Consider the following 16892-nt stretch of genomic DNA (forward strand, 5'->3'; position numbering starts at 1 on the left):
TACGCCCTTTTTGGCCAACCAAGCAACCTGGAAAGGCAAATCAGCGCTACAAAGAAGTCTTGCTTCCCATCGGTCAAAAGGGCCGTGCTGTATAAACTGTCAAAACCAGGAATGCAGGACAGGCCATGAAGAAACGGGAGCCTTCCTACGCTGATGGGCGGGATGTCAATTGCCAACAGCCACTCTGGAGAAGTGTACAGTGTGTCCTGAAACACCTAAAAAACTCAGCTTAGAGAGCATAGGGCACTTCCACTCATGGGCGTATAAATTGGGAAAACTAAAAATCAGCAAGACACAGGCACCCCAAAGTTTAGGGCTGCTCTGCTGACAAGAACCTCCACTGAGTTACACCTTAAATATCCCAGGAAAGAGAAAAATGGATAAAGACGTTGTGGTCCTTATGTACAATGGAATATCACTCAGCCATGAAATCTACGTCATAAGGCTAGTAGCAGCTTGATGAGTGGATTTAGGTACGACGATTCTAAGTGAAATAAGTCAAACAGAAAACGACACTTACCATAAGATATCACTTATAAAGGGAATGTAAAAACCGCTACACTTGAACTGAATTACAAAACAGAACAGAGTCACACGTTTAGAAAACACACTATGGCTGCTTAACGGGAAAGGTGAGCTGGGGTGATGCGTAAAAGAAGGGTTTCAAATTAGCTCAGATACCGTTCCATAAACCCAATATGTAATAGACAAGACCTACTCCTTGCTCAGTGAACTGGACTCAACACCCCCTATTCAACGCCCAAGAATATATCTGACTAGTAAGAATCTTAAAACCTATGTGTTGATATCCCTCTGTAAGTGAGTCAAGTGGGTGTAAAGCGGCCTAAACACAGCAGTGAAAAGCAGCTAAACCCCATTATAAAAATCAACTACTTTTAAAAACCCGTGAAACAAAGACAGTGAAAGAGAGACAAATTCTTACAAAATTCGTTCAGGGGCTGTGATGCCACCTGGATTGACCATATCTAGACCCACTGCTGATTGAGACATATGGGTGAACACTCTTGGGGCTGAGAGGTTTCGTGAGGTTGGGTGAGCAAAAGCAGACCCTTTTAAGTAATACTGCGTGGTACCCATCCCATGGGTCCCAAATCTCCAGGTTCAAGGGCATCTTCCTACATCGAAAACATGCATGAGACACCCAGAAGATGGTACACCGTGTGATCGGGAAAGGTTTCTAAAACGCACCTCATTTCTCATCTCCTTGTGCTCGGGTTCGCCATTCCAGCCGTTTTACTAGCAATCTCCCTCCTTGGAGAATCAGCACCTTTAACCTCCTGTTCCGTCCAGGTTGCCATTTGTCCTGAGGATGAACGGGAAGAGGGCGAAACAATGAGAGACTAGCTCTAGGTGTTGGGACAGGCACAGGTCACTCTATTTTCCCATCAGGAAGAAGAATTAACCACAGGCTCAGCCTGACGCCCGGAACCAGAATAGGGCCTGAAGCAATCCTGCGCTTTTGCGGCCAGCTCCCAGAAAAGCGAGTTGAAAAATGGAGCTCAGGGGCACTGCAATTCAAAAACCTGCAGAGTTATAAATGATAACTCTCGTCCACAAATATATTGAGGGAAGGCAACGAAGAGGATTTGAAAGCAAGGAAGAATTGAAGGAAACTGATTTCAGGAGGTAGATTCGAATCGCCTTTAAAGCACAGGAAAAGCGGCAAAACCTCGACAATGATGCCCTTGGCCAAAAAGGGCGTATGCGTTTTCTCCTGAATATATTCAGGAAAAAACGCATACACCCTTTTTGGCCAACCAAGCAACCTGCAAAGGCAAATCAGCGCTACAAAGAAGTCTCGCTTCCCATCGGTCAAAAGGACCATGCTGAGTAAAGTGTCTAAACCAGAAATGCAGGGCAGGCCATGGAGAAACGGGAGCCTTGCTACGCTGATGGGCGGGATGTAAATTGCCAACAGGCACTCTGGAGAAGTGTACGGTGTGTCCTGAAACACCTAAAAAACTCAGCTTAGAGAGCATAGGGCACTTCCACTCATGGGCGTATAAATTGGGAAAACTAAAAATCAGCAAGACACAGGCACCCCAAAGTTTAGGGCTGCTCTGCTGACAAGAACCTCCACTGAGTTACACCTTAAATATCCCAGGAAAGAGAAAAATGGATAAAGACGTTGTGGTCCTTATGTACAATGGAATATCACTCAGCCATGAAATCAACGTCATAAGGCTAGTAGCAACATGATGAGTGGATTTAGGTATGACGATTCTAAGTGAAATAAGTCAAACAGAAAAAGACACTTATCATAAGATATCACTTATAGAGGGAATGTAAAAACCGCTACACTTGAACTGAATTAGAAAACAGAACAGAGTCACACGTTTAGAAAACACACTATGGCTGCTTAACGGGAAAGGTGAGGTGGGGTGATGCGTAAAACAAGGGTTTCAAATTAGCTCAGATACCGTTCCATAAACCCAATATGTAATAGACAAGACCTACTCCTTGCTCAGTGAACTGGACTCAACACCCCCTATTCAACGCCCAAGAATATATCTGACTAGTAAGAATCTTAAAACCTATGTGTTGATATCCCTCTGTAAGTGAGTCAAGTGGGTGTAAAGCGGCCTAAACACAGCAGTGAAAAGCAGCTAAACCCCATTATAAAAATCAACTACTTTTAAAAACCCGTGAAACAAAGACAGTGAAAGAGAGAGAAATTCTTACAAAATTCGTTCAGGGGCTGTGATGCCACCTGGATTGACCATATCTAGACCCACTGCTGATTGAGACATATGGGTGAACACTCTTGGGGCTGAGAGGTTTCGTGAGGTTGGGTGAGCAAAAGCAGACCCTTTTAAGTAATACTGCGTGGTACCCATCCCATGGGTCCCAAATCTCCAGGTTCAAGGGCATCTTCCTACATCGAAAACATGCATGAGACACCCAGAAGATGGTACACCGTGTGATCGGGAAAGGTTTCTAAAACGCACCTCATTTCTCATCTCCTTGTGCTCGGGTTCGCCATTCCAGCCGTTTTACTAGCAATCTCCCTCCTTGGAGAATCAGCACCTTTAACCTCCTGTTCCGTCCAGGTTGCCATTTGTCCTGAGGATGAACGGGAAGAGGGCGAAACAATGAGAGACTAGCTCTAGGTGTTGGGACAGGCACAGGTCACTCTATTTTCCCATCAGGAAGAAGAATTAACCACAGGCTCAGCCTGCCGCCCGGAACCAGAATAGGGCCTGAAGCAATCCTGCACTTTTGTGGCCAGCTCCCAAAAAAGCGAGTTGAAATATGGAGCTCAGGGGCACTGCAATTCACAAACCTGCAGAGTTATAAATGATAACTCTCGTCCACAAATATATTGAGGGAAGGCAATGAAGAGGATTTGAAAGCAAAGAAGAATTGAAGGAAACTGATTTTAGGAGGTAGATTCGAATCGCCTTTAAAGCACAGGAAAAGCGGCAAAACCTCGACAATGATGCCCTTGGCCAAAAAGGGCGTATGCGTTTTCTCCTGAATATATTCAGGAAAAAACGCATACGCCCTTTTTGGCCAACCAAGCAACCTGCAAACGCAAATCAGCGCTACAAAGAAGTCTCGCTTCCCATCGGTCAAAAGGACCATGCTGAGTAAAGTGTCTAAACCAGAAATGCAGGGCAGGCCATGGAGAAACTGGAGCCTTGCTACGCTGATGGGCGGGATGTAAATTGCCAACAGGCACTCTGGAGAAGTGTACGGTGTGTCCTGAAACACCTAAAAAACTCAGCTTAGAGAGCATAGGGCACTTCCACTCATGGGCGTATAAATTGGGAAAACTAAAAATCAGCAAGACACAGGCACCCCAAAGTTTAGGGCTGCTCTGCTGACAAGAACCTCCACTGAGTTACACCTTAAATATCCCAGGAAAGAGAAAAATGGATAAAGACGTTGTGGTCCTTATGTACAATGGAATATCACTCAGCCATGAAATCAACGTCATAAGGCTAGTAGCAACATGATGAGTGGATTTAGGTACGACGATTCTAAGTGAAATAAGTCAAACAGAAAAAGACACTTATCATAAGATATCACTTATAGAGGGAATGTAAAAACCGCTACACTTGAACTGAATTACAAAACAGAACAGAGTCACACGTTTAGAAAACACACTATGGCTGCTTAACGGGAAAGGTGAGGTGGGGTGATGTGTAAAACAAGGGTTTCAAATTAGCTCAGATACCGTTCCATAAACCCAATATGTAATAGACAAGACCTACTCCTTGCTCAGTGAACTGGACTCAACACCCCCTATTCAACGCCCAAGAATATATCTGACTAGTAAGAATCTTAAAACCTATGTGTTGATATCCCTCTGTAAGTGAGTCAAGTGGGTGTAAAGCGGCCTAAACACAGCAGTGAAAAGCAGCTAAACCCCATTATAAAAATCAACTACTTTTAAAAACCCGTGAAACAAAGACAGTGAAAGAGAGACAAATTCTTACAAAATTCGTTCAGGGGCTGTGATGCCACCTGGATTGACCATATCTAGACCCACTGCTGATTGAGACATAAGGGTGGACACTCTTGCGGCTTAGAGTATTGGTGAGGTTGGGTGAGCAAACACAGACCCTTTAAAGTAATACTGCGGGGTACCCATCCCATGGGTCCCAAATCTCCAGGTTCAAGGGCATCTTCCTACATCGAAAACATGCATGAGAAACCCAGAAGATGGTACACCGTGTGATCGGGAAAGGTTTCCAAAACGCACCTCATTTCTCATCTCCTTGTGCTCGGGTTCGCCATTCCAGCCGTTTTACTAGCAATCTCCCTCCTTGGAGAATCAGCACCTTTCACCTCCTGTTCCGTACAGGTAGCCATTTGTCCTGAGGATGAACGGGAAGAGGGGGAACCAATGAGAGACTAGCTCTAGGTGTTGGGACAGGCACAGGTCACTCTATTTTCCCATCAGGAAGAAGAATTAACCACAGGCTCAGCCTGCCCCCCCGGAACCAGAATAGGGCCTGAAGCAATCCTGCGCTTTTGCGGCCTGCTCCCAAAAATGCGAGTTGAAAAACGTAGCCCAGGGGCACTGCAATTCACAAACCTGCAGAGTTATCAATGATAACTCTCGTCCACAAATATATTGAGGGAAGGCAACGAAAAGGATTTGAAAGCAAGGCAGAATTGCAGGAAACTGATTTCAGGAGGTAGAATCGAATCGCCTTTAAAGCACAGGAAAAGCGGCAAAACCTCGACAATGATGCCCTTGGCCAAAAAGGGCGTATGCGTTTTTTCCTGAATATATTCAGGAAAAAACGCATACGCCCTTTTTGGCCAACCAAGCAACCTGGAAAGGCAAATCAGCGCTACAAAGAAGTCTTGCTTCCCATCGGTCAAAAGGGCCGTGCTGTATAAACTGTCAAAACCAGGAATGCAGGACAGGCCATGAAGAAACGGGAGCCTTCCTACGCTGATGGGCGGGATGTCAATTGCCAACAGCCACTCTGGAGAAGTGTACGGTGTGTCCTGAAACACCTAAAAAACTCAGCTTAGAGAGCATAGGGCACTTCCACACATGGGCGTATAAATTGGGAAAACTAAAAATCAGCAAGACACAGGCACCCCAAAGTTTAGGGCTGCTCTGCTGACAAGAACCTCCACTGAGTTACACCTTAAATATCCCAGGAAAGAGAAAAATGGATAAAGACGTTGTGGTCCTTATGTACAATGGAATATCACTCAGCCATGAAATCTACGTCATAAGGCTAGTAGCAGCTTGATGAGTGGATTTAGGTACGACGATTCTAAGTGAAATAAGTCAAACAGAAAACGACACTTACCATAAGATATCACTTATAAAGGGAATGTAAAAACCGCTACACTTGAACTGAATTACAAAACAGAACAGAGTCACACGTTTAGAAAACACACTATGGCTGCTTAACGGGAAAGGTGAGGTGGGGTGATGCGTAAAAGAAGGGTTTCAAATTAGCTCAGATACCATTCCATAAACCCAATATGTAATAGACAAGACCTACTCCTTGCTCAGTGAACTGGACTCAACACCCCCTATTCAACGCCCAAGAATATATCTGACTAGTAAGAATCTTAAAACCTATGTGTTGATATCCCTCTGTAAGTGAGTCAAGTGGGTGTAAAGCGGCCTAAACACAGCAGTGAAAAGCAGCTAAACCCCATTATAAAAATCAACTACTTTTAAAAACCCGTGAAACAAAGACAGTGAAAGAGAGACAAATTCTTACAAAATTCGTTCAGGGGCTGTGATGCCACCTGGATTGACCATATCTAGACCCACTGCTGATTGAGACATATGGGTGAACACTCTTGGGGCTGAGAGGTTTGGTGAGGTTGGGTGAGCAAAAGCAGACCCTTTTAAGTAATACTGCGTGGTACCCATCCCATGGGTCCCAAATCTCCAGGTTCAAGGGCATCTTCCTACATCGAAAACATGCATGAGACACCCAGAAGATGGTACACCGTGTGATCGGGAAAGGTTTCTAAAACGCACCTCATTTCTCATCTCCTTGTGCTCGGGTTCGCCATTCCAGCCGTTTTACTAGCAATCTCCCTCCTTGGAGAATCAGCACCTTTAACCTCCTGTTCCGTCCAGGTTGCCATTTGTCCTGAGGATGAACGGGAAGAGGGCGAAACAATGAGAGACTAGCTCTAGGTGTTGGGACAGGCACAGGTCACTCTATTTTCCCATCAGGAAGTAGAATTAACCACAGGCTCAGCCTGACGCCCGGAACCAGAATAGGGCCTGAAGCAATCCTGCGCTTTTGCGGCCAGCTCCCAAAAAAGCGAGTTGAAAAATGGAGCTCAGGGGCACTGCAATTCAAAAACCTGCAGAGTTATAAATGATAACTCTCGTCCACAAATATATTGAGGGAAGGCAACGAAGAGGATTTGAAAGCAAGGAAGAATTGAAGGAAACTGATTTCAGGAGGTAGATTCGAATCGCCTTTAAAGCACAGGAAAAGCGGCAAAACCTCGACAATGATGCCCTTGGCCAAAAAGGGCGTATGCGTTTTCTCCTGAATATATTCAGGAAAAAACGCATACGCCCTTTTTGGCCAACCAAGCAACCTGCAAAGGCAAATCAGCGCTACAAAGAAGTCTCACTTCCCATCGGTCAAAAGGACCATGCTGAGTAAAGTGTCTAAACCAGAAATGCAGGGCAGGCCATGGAGAAACTGGAGCCTTGCTACGCTGATGGGCGGGATGTAAATTGCCAACAGGCACTCTGGAGAACTGTACGGTGTGTCCTGAAACACCTAAAAAACTCAGCTTAGAGAGCATAGGGCACTTCCACTCATGGGCGTATAAATTGGGAAAACTAAAAATCAGCAAGACACAGGCACCCCAAAGTTTAGGGCTGCTCTGCTGACAAGAACCTCCACTGAGTTACACCTTAAATATCCCAGGAAAGAGAAAAATGGATAAAGACGTTGTGGTCCTTATGTACAATGGAATATCACTCAGCCATGAAATCAACGTCATAAGGCTAGTAGCAACATGATGAGTGGATTTAGGTACGACGATTCTAAGTGAAATAAGTCAAACAGAAAAAGACACTTATCATAAGATATCACTTATAGAGGGAATGTAAAAACCGCTACACTTGAACTGAATTACAAATCAGAACAGCGTCACACGTTTAGAAAACACACTATGGCTGCTTAACGGGAAAGGTGAGCTGGGGTGATGCGTAAAACAAGGGTTTCAATTTAGCTCAGATACCGTTCCATAAACCCAATATGTAATAGACAAGACCTACTCCTTGCTCAGTGAACTGGACTCAACACCCCCTATTCAACGCCCAAGAATATATCTGACTAGTAAGAATCTTAAAACCTATGTGTTGATATCCCTCTGTAAGTGAGTCAAGTGGGTGTAAAGCGGCCTAAACACAGCAGTGAAAAGCAGCTAAACCCCATTATAAAAATCAACTACTTTTAAAAACCCGTGAAACAAAGACAGTGAAAGAGAGAGAAATTCTTACAAAATTCGTTCAGGGGCTGTGATGCCACCTGGATTGACCATATCTAGACCCACTGCTGATTGAGACATATGGGTGAACACTCTTGGGGCTGAGAGGTTTCGTGAGGTTGGGTGAGCAAAAGCAGACCCTTTTAAGTAATACTGCGTGGTACCCATCCCATGGGTCCCAAATCTCCAGGTTCAAGGGCATCTTCCTACATCGAAAACATGCATGAGACACCCAGAAGATGGTACACCGTGTGATCGGGAAAGGTTTCTAAAACGCACCTCATTTCTCATCTCCTTGTGCTCGGGTTCGCCATTCCAGCCGTTTTACTAGCAATCTCCCTCCTTGGAGAATCAGCACCTTTAACCTCCTGTTCCGTCCAGGTTGCCATTTGTCCTGAGGATGAACGGGAAGAGGGCGAAACAATGAGAGACTAGCTCTAGGTGTTGGGACAGGCACAGGTCACTCTATTTTCCCATCAGGAAGAAGAATTAACCACAGGCTCAGCCTGCCGCCCGGAACCAGAATAGGGCCTGAAGCAATCCTGCACTTTTGTGGCCAGCTCCCAAAAAAGCGAGTTGAAATATGGAGCTCAGGGGCACTGCAATTCACAAACCTGCCGAGTTATAAATGATAACTCTCGTCCACAAATATATTGAGGGAAGGCAACGAAGAGGATTTGAAAGCAAGGAAGAATTGAAGGAAACTGATTTTAGGAGGTAGATTCGAATCGCCTTTAAAGCACAGGAAAAGCGGCAAAACCTCGACAATGATGCCCTTGGCCAAAAAGGGCGTATGCGTTTTCTCCTGAATATATTCAGGAAAAAACGCATACGCCCTTTTTGGCCAACCAAGCAACCTGCAAAGGCAAATCAGCGCTACAAAGAAGTCTCGCTTCCCATCGGTCAAAAGGACCATGCTGAGTAAAGTGTCTAAACCAGAAATGCAGGGCAGGCCATGGAGAAACTGGAGCCTTGCTACGCTGATGGGCGGGATGTAAATTGCCAACAGGCACTCTGGAGAAGTGTACGGTGTGTCCTGAAACACCTAAAAAACTCAGCTTAGAGAGCATAGGGCACTTCCACTCATGGGCGTATAAATTGGGAAAACTAAAAATCAGCAAGACACAGGCACCCCAAAGTTTAGGGCTGCTCTGCTGACAAGAACCTCCACTGAGTTACACCTTAAATATCCCAGGAAAGAGAAAAATGGATAAAGACGTTGTGGTCCTTATGTACAATGGAATATCACTCAGCCATGAAATCAACGTCATAAGGCTAGTAGCAACATGATGAGTGGATTTAGGTACGACGATTCTAAGTGAAATAAGTCAAACAGAAAAAGACACTTATCATAAGATATCACTTATAGAGGGAATGTAAAAACCGCTACACTTGAACTGAATTACAAAACAGAACAGAGTCACACGTTTAGAAAACACACTATGGCTGCTTAACGGGAAAGGTGAGGTGGGGTGATGCGTAAAACAAGGGTTTCAAATTAGCTCAGATACCGTTCCATAAACCCAATATGTAATAGACAAGACCTACTCCTTGCTCAGTGAACTGGACTCAACACCCCCTATTCAACGCCCAAGAATATATCTGACTAGTAAGAATCTTAAAACCTATGTGTTGATATCCCTCTGTAAGTGAGTCAAGTGGGTGTAAAGCGGCCTAAACACAGCAGTGAAAAGCAGCTAAACCCCATTATAAAAATCAACTACTTTTAAAAACCCGTGAAACAAAGACAGTGAAAGAGAGAGAAATTCTTACAAAATTCGTTCAGGGGCTGTGATGCCACCTGGATTGACCATATCTAGACCCACTGCTGATTGAGACATATGGGTGAACACTCTTGGGGCTGAGAGGTTTCGTGAGGTTGGGTGAGCAAAAGCAGACCCTTTTAAGTAATACTGCGTGGTACCCATCCCATGGGTCCCAAATCTCCAGGTTCAAGGGCATCTTCCTACATCGAAAACATGCATGAGACACCCAGAAGATGGTACACCGTGTGATCGGGAAAGGTTTCTAAAACGCACCTCATTTCTCATCTCCTTGTGCTCGGGTTCGCCATTCCAGCCGTTTTACTAGCAATCTCCCTCCTTGGAGAATCAGCACCTTTAACCTCCTGTTCCGTCCAGGTTGCCATTTGTCCTGAGGATGAACGGGAAGAGGGCGAAACAATGAGAGACTAGCTCTAGGTGTTGGGACAGGCACAGGTCACTCTATTTTCCCATCAGGAAGAAGAATTAACCACAGGCTCAGCCTGCCGCCCGGAACCAGAATAGGGCCTGAAGCAATCCTGCACTTTTGTGGCCAGCTCCCAAAAAAGCGAGTTGAAATATGGAGCTCAGGGGCACTGCAATTCACAAACCTGCAGAGTTATAAATGATAACTCTCGTCCACAAATATATTGAGGGAAGGCAATGAAGAGGATTTGAAAGCAAAGAAGAATTGAAGGAAACTGATTTTAGGAGGTAGATTCGAATCGCCTTTAAAGCACAGGAAAAGCGGCAAAACCTCGACAATGATGCCCTTGGCCAAAAAGGGCGTATGCGTTTTCTCCTGAATATATTCAGGAAAAAACGCATACGCCCTTTTTGGCCAACCAAGCAACCTGCAAACGCAAATCAGCGCTACAAAGAAGTCTCGCTTCCCATCGGTCAAAAGGACCATGCTGAGTAAAGTGTCTAAACCAGAAATGCAGGGCAGGCCATGGAGAAACTGGAGCCTTGCTACGCTGATGGGCGGGATGTAAATTGCCAACAGGCACTCTGGAGAAGTGTACGGTGTGTCCTGAAACACCTAAAAAACTCAGCTTAGAGAGCATAGGGCACTTCCACTCATGGGCGTATAAATTGGGAAAACTAAAAATCAGCAAGACACAGGCACCCCAAAGTTTAGGGCTGCTCTGCTGACAAGAACCTCCACTGAGTTACACCTTAAATATCCCAGGAAAGAGAAAAATGGATAAAGACGTTGTGGTCCTTATGTACAATGGAATATCACTCAGCCATGAAATCAACGTCATAAGGCTAGTAGCAACATGATGAGTGGATTTAGGTACGACGATTCTAAGTGAAATAAGTCAAACAGAAAAAGACACTTATCATAAGATATCACTTATAGAGGGAATGTAAAAACCGCTACACTTGAACTGAATTACAAAACAGAACAGAGTCACACGTTTAGAAAACACACTATGGCTGCTTAACGGGAAAGGTGAGGTGGGGTGATGTGTAAAACAAGGGTTTCAAATTAGCTCAGATACCGTTCCATAAACCCAATATGTAATAGACAAGACCTACTCCTTGCTCAGTGAACTGGACTCAACACCCCCTATTCAACGCCCAAGAATATATCTGACTAGTAAGAATCTTAAAACCTATGTGTTGATATCCCTCTGTAAGTGAGTCAAGTGGGTGTAAAGCGGCCTAAACACAGCAGTGAAAAGCAGCTAAACCCCATTATAAAAATCAACTACTTTTAAAAACCCGTGAAACAAAGACAGTGAAAGAGAGACAAATTCTTACAAAATTCGTTCAGGGGCTGTGATGCCACCTGGATTGACCATATCTAGACCCACTGCTGATTGAGACATAAGGGTGGACACTCTTGCGGCTTAGAGTATTGGTGAGGTTGGGTGAGCAAACACAGACCCTTTAAAGTAATACTGCGGGGTACCCATCCCATGGGTCCCAAATCTCCAGGTTCAAGGGCATCTTCCTACATCGAAAACATGCATGAGAAACCCAGAAGATGGTACACCGTGTGATCGGGAAAGGTTTCCAAAACGCACCTCATTTCTCATCTCCTTGTGCTCGGGTTCGCCATTCCAGCCGTTTTACTAGCAATCTCCCTCCTTGGAGAATCAGCACCTTTCACCTCCTGTTCCGTACAGGTAGCCATTTGTCCTGAGGATGAACGGGAAGAGGGGGAACCAATGAGAGACTAGCTCTAGGTGTTGGGACAGGCACAGGTCACTCTATTTTCCCATCAGGAAGAAGAATTAACCACAGGCTCAGCCTGCCCCCCCGGAACCAGAATAGGGCCTGAAGCAATCCTGCGCTTTTGCGGCCTGCTCCCAAAAATGCGAGTTGAAAAACGTAGCCCAGGGGCACTGCAATTCACAAACCTGCAGAGTTATCAATGATAACTCTCGTCCACAAATATATTGAGGGAAGGCAACGAAAAGGATTTGAAAGCAAGGCAGAATTGCAGGAAACTGATTTCAGGAGGTAGAATCGAATCGCCTTTAAAGCACAGGAAAAGCGGCAAAACCTCGACAATGATGCCCTTGGCCAAAAAGGGCGTATGCGTTTTTTCCTGAATATATTCAGGAAAAAACGCATACGCCCTTTTTGGCCAACCAAGCAACCTGGAAAGGCAAATCAGCGCTACAAAGAAGTCTTGCTTCCCATCGGTCAAAAGGGCCGTGCTGTATAAACTGTCAAAACCAGGAATGCAGGACAGGCCATGAAGAAACGGGAGCCTTCCTACGCTGATGGGCGGGATGTCAATTGCCAACAGCCACTCTGGAGAAGTGTACGGTGTGTCCTGAAACACCTAAAAAACTCAGCTTAGAGAGCATAGGGCACTTCCACACATGGGCGTATAAATTGGGAAAACTAAAAATCAGCAAGACACAGGCACCCCAAAGTTTAGGGCTGCTCTGCTGACAAGAACCTCCACTGAGTTACACCTTAAATATCCCAGGAAAGAGAAAAATGGATAAAGACGTTGTGGTCCTTATGTACAATGGAATATCACTCAGCCATGAAATCTACGTCATAAGGCTAGTAGCAGCTTGATGAGTGGATTTAGGTACGACGATTCTAAGTGAAATAAGTCAAACAGAAAACGACACTTACCATAAGATATCACTTATAAAGGGAATGTAAAAACCGCTACACTTGAACTGAATTACAAAACAGAACAGAGTCACACGTTTAGAAAACACACTATGGCTGCTTAACGGGAAAGGTGAGGTGGGGTGATGCGTAAAAGAAGGGTTTCAAATTAGCTCAGATACCATTCCATAAACCCAATATGTAATAGACAAGACCTACTCCTTGCTCAGTGAACTGGACTCAACACCCCCTATTCAACGCCCAAGAATATATCTGACTAGTAAGAATCTTAAAACCTATGTGTTGATATCCCTCTGTAAGTGAGTCAAGTGGGTGTAAAGCGGCCTAAACACAGCAGTGAAAAGCAGCTAAACCCCATTATAAAAATCAACTACTTTTAAAAACCCGTGAAACAAAGACAGTGAAAGAGAGACAAATTCTTACAAAATTCGTTCAGGGGCTGTGATGCCACCTGGATTGACCATATCTAGACCCACTGCTGATTGAGACATATGGGTGAACACTCTTGGGGCTGAGAGGTTTGGTGAGGTTGGGTGAGCAAAAGCAGACCCTTTTAAGTAATACTGCGTGGTACCCATCCCATGGGTCCCAAATCTCCAGGTTCAAGGGCATCTTCCTACATCGAAAACATGCATGAGACACCCAGAAGATGGTACACCGTGTGATCGGGAAAGGTTTCTAAAACGCACCTCATTTCTCATCTCCTTGTGCTCGGGTTCGCCATTCCAGCCGTTTTACTAGCAATCTCCCTCCTTGGAGAATCAGCACCTTTAACCTCCTGTTCCGTCCAGGTTGCCATTTGTCCTGAGGATGAACGGGAAGAGGGCGAAACAATGAGAGACTAGCTCTAGGTGTTGGGACAGGCACAGGTCACTCTATTTTCCCATCAGGAAGTAGAATTAACCACAGGCTCAGCCTGACGCCCGGAACCAGAATAGGGCCTGAAGCAATCCTGCGCTTTTGCGGCCAGCTCCCAAAAAAGCGAGTTGAAAAATGGAGCTCAGGGGCACTGCAATTCAAAAACCTGCAGAGTTATAAATGATAACTCTCGTCCACAAATATATTGAGGGAAGGCAACGAAGAGGATTTGAAAGCAAGGAAGAATTGAAGGAAACTGATTTCAGGAGGTAGATTCGAATCGCCTTTAAAGCACAGGAAAAGCGGCAAAACCTCGACAATGATGCCCTTGGCCAAAAAGGGCGTATGCGTTTTCTCCTGAATATATTCAGGAAAAAACGCATACGCCCTTTTTGGCCAACCAAGCAACCTGCAAAGGCAAATCAGCGCTACAAAGAAGTCTCACTTCCCATCGGTCAAAAGGACCATGCTGAGTAAAGTGTCTAAACCAGAAATGCAGGGCAGGCCATGGAGAAACTGGAGCCTTGCTACGCTGATGGGCGGGATGTAAATTGCCAACAGGCACTCTGGAGAACTGTACGGTGTGTCCTGAAACACCTAAAAAACTCAGCTTAGAGAGCATAGGGCACTTCCACTCATGGGCGTATAAATTGGGAAAACTAAAAATCAGCAAGACACAGGCACCCCAAAGTTTAGGGCTGCTCTGCTGACAAGAACCTCCACTGAGTTACACCTTAAATATCCCAGGAAAGAGAAAAATGGATAAAGACGTTGTGGTCCTTATGTACAATGGAATATCACTCAGCCATGAAATCAACGTCATAAGGCTAGTAGCAACATGATGAGTGGATTTAGGTACGACGATTCTAAGTGAAATAAGTCAAACAGAAAAAGACACTTATCATAAGATATCACTTATAGAGGGAATGTAAAAACCGCTACACTTGAACTGAATTACAAATCAGAACAGCGTCACACGTTTAGAAAACACACTATGGCTGCTTAACGGGAAAGGTGAGCTGGGGTGATGCGTAAAACAAGGGTTTCAATTTAGCTCAGATACCGTTCCATAAACCCAATATGTAATAGACAAGACCTACTCCTTGCTCAGTGAACTGGACTCAACACCCCCTATTCAACGCCCAAGAATATATCTGACTAGTAAGAATCTTAAAACCTATGTGTTGATATCCCTCTGTAAGTGAGTCAAGTGGGTGTAAAGCGGCCTAAACACAGCAGTGAAAAGCAGCTAAACCCCATTATAAAAATCAACTACTTTTAAAAACCCGTGAAACAAAGACAGTGAAAGAGAGAGAAATTCTTACAAAATTCGTTCAGGGGCTGTGATGCCACCTGGATTGACCATATCTAGACCCACTGCTGATTGAGACATATGGGTGAACACTCTTGGGGCTGAGAGGTTTCGTGAGGTTGGGTGAGCAAAAGCAGACCCTTTTAAGTAATACTGCGTGGTACCCATCCCATGGGTCCCAAATCTCCAGGTTCAAGGGCATCTTCCTACATCGAAAACATGCATGAGACACCCAGAAGATGGTACACCGTGTGATCGGGAAAGGTTTCTAAAACGCACCTCATTTCTCATCTCCTTGTGCTCGGGTTCGCCATTCCAGCCGTTTTACTAGCAATCTCCCTCCTTGGAGAATCAGCACCTTTAACCTCCTGTTCCGTCCAGGTTGCCATTTGTCCTGAGGATGAACGGGAAGAGGGCGAAACAATGAGAGACTAGCTCTAGGTGTTGGGACAGGCACAGGTCACTCTATTTTCCCATCAGGAAGAAGAATTAACCACAGGCTCAGCCTGCCGCCCGGAACCAGAATAGGGCCTGAAGCAATCCTGCACTTTTGTGGCCAGCTCCCAAAAAAGCGAGTTGAAATATGGAGCTCAGGGGCACTGCAATTCACAAACCTGCCGAGTTATAAATGATAACTCTCGTCCACAAATATATTGAGGGAAGGCAACGAAGAGGATTTGAAAGCAAGGAAGAATTGAAGGAAACTGATTTTAGGAGGTAGATTCGAATCGCCTTTAAAGCACAGGAAAAGCGGCAAAACCTCGACAATGATGCCCTTGGCCAAAAAGGGCGTATGCGTTTTCTCCTGAATATATTCAGGAAAAAACGCATACGCCCTTTTTGGCCAACCAAGCAACCTGCAAAGGCAAATCAGCGCTACAAAGAAGTCTCGCTTCCCATCGGTCAAAAGGACCATGCTGAGTAAAGTGTCTAAACCAGAAATGCAGGGCAGGCCATGGAGAAACTGGAGCCTTGCTACGCTGATGGGCGGGATGTAAATTGCCAACAGGCACTCTGGAGAAGTGTACGGTGTGTCCTGAAACACCTAAAAAACTCAGCTTAGAGAGCATAGGGCACTTCCACTCATGGGCGTATAAATTGGGAAAACTAAAAATCAGCAAGACACAGGCACCCCAAAGTTTAGGGCTGCTCTGCTGACAAGAACCTCCACTGAGTTACACCTTAAATATCCCAGGAAAGAGAAAAATGGATAAAGACGTTGTGGTCCTTATGTACAATGGAATATCACTCAGCCATGAAATCAACGTCATAAGGCTAGTAGCAACATGATGAGTGGATTTAGGTACGACGATTCTAAGTGAAATAAGTCAAACAGAAAAAGACACTTATCATAAGATATCACTTATAGAGGGAATGTAAAAACCGCTACACTTGAACTGAATTACAAAACAGAACAGAGTCACACGTTTAGAAAACACACTATGGCTGCTTAACGGGAAAGGTGAGGTGGGGTGATGCGTAAAACAAGGGTTTCAAATTAGCTCAGATACCGTTCCATAAACCCAATATGTAATAGACAAGACCTACTCCTTGCTCAGTGAACTGGACTCAACACCCCCTATTCAACGCCCAAGAATATATCTGACTAGTAAGAATCTTAAAACCTATGTGTTGATATCCCTCTGTAAGTGAGTCAAGTGGGTGTAAAGCGGCCTAAACACAGCAGTGAAAAGCAGCTAAACCCCATTATAAAAATCAACTACTTTTAAAAACCCGTGAAACAAAGACAGTGAAAGAGAGACAAATTCTTACAAAATTCGTTCAGGGGCTGTGATGCCACCTGGATTGACCATATCTAGACCCACTGCTGATTGAGACATAAGGGTGGACACTCTTGCGGCTTAGAGTATTGGTGAGGT

The sequence above is a fragment of the Eschrichtius robustus genome, chromosome 1 (genome assembly GCF_028021215.1).
Source record: "Eschrichtius robustus isolate mEscRob2 chromosome 1, mEscRob2.pri, whole genome shotgun sequence".
NCBI classification, from domain to species: domain Eukaryota; kingdom Metazoa; phylum Chordata; class Mammalia; order Artiodactyla; family Eschrichtiidae; genus Eschrichtius; species Eschrichtius robustus.